The following is a 1,024-nucleotide window of genomic DNA, read 5'->3' on the forward strand; positions in this document are numbered from 1 at the left end:
CTGAATGAATGGTGCAAGTAATATTATGTAGTGTGCTTGGAATTTAGATCGTAGAATTTCACATAAAATATTTAAATATAAATTTAAGGCTTCGATTCCCTGATTAGGAACCATATTTATAAAGATGTCACCTGAAAACACAAAGCAGTAATCATCTATCTTGTTTCATGTGCTATATTGAATTATAATTCTTTTGGGCATAGCTCTTATTATTCCAAATGCTATAGATCATCACATTATTTTTCATATTTTTTTCTTCAACCTCCTTTTTGTTTGCTTTTCCCACTGTGTTGAAATGTTCTACTTTTATAACTGAGTAGTATTTTATTCTGGTCTCTGAATATAATTTAACATAAGCAAAATAAATTCAGTGGTGTGATAAAGTCTTAGCAGTTATAGTTATCTGAAATTAGGAACAAAAAGTTTAAAATATAAAGATATATCTTATATTTAAGTAAATGAATTTATTTTTTAACCCAGTAAAAATATTGTTTAGTTAGAGTGTTTCCTGAAGAGTCACAAGAAACATTTTCCTAGAACCTGAGTATAAGCCTGACTGGTCCTGTCATGGCATTTTGGGCCATGGCCAGAGCCAAAAAGGAATGGTCTGTGTTACTTGCTCTCTTTGCCAGTGTGATTGACCTGGCAGATCAACTCGCTCCTCTCAGCAGCAGTCTTCCAAATTTGTCTCAGGCACATTGTAGCCTTTCAATAATTCTTTCAATAATTGCTGCTTCTGTCTGTGGAGAGCCCTAAGTCTTAAAGGACTGATGGGACATGGTGAGTGACTAATTAAGCAACGGCTCCCAGAAATAGGTTGATACTTTCAGTGTCCCCATAAGGACTAGGACTGATGGGACCTGGCTTTTGTGGGTTGATGCTGTTAAGTGTCCCTGAAAGTTGGGCCCTGCTCTTAGTACACCATCAGCCATTTTCTCCCTTGTATTGTTCTGTGATACAGCAGGTGCATAAGAGGCATAACCTTTGATTGAACCCAGAATATGCGGAAGCCAATCTAAACTAG

This window comes from Orycteropus afer, unplaced genomic scaffold, assembly GCF_000298275.1.
Source record: "Orycteropus afer afer isolate SDZICR_OR568_19922 unplaced genomic scaffold, OryAfe1.0 scaffold01263, whole genome shotgun sequence".
Taxonomy (NCBI): Eukaryota; Metazoa; Chordata; class Mammalia; order Tubulidentata; family Orycteropodidae; genus Orycteropus; species Orycteropus afer.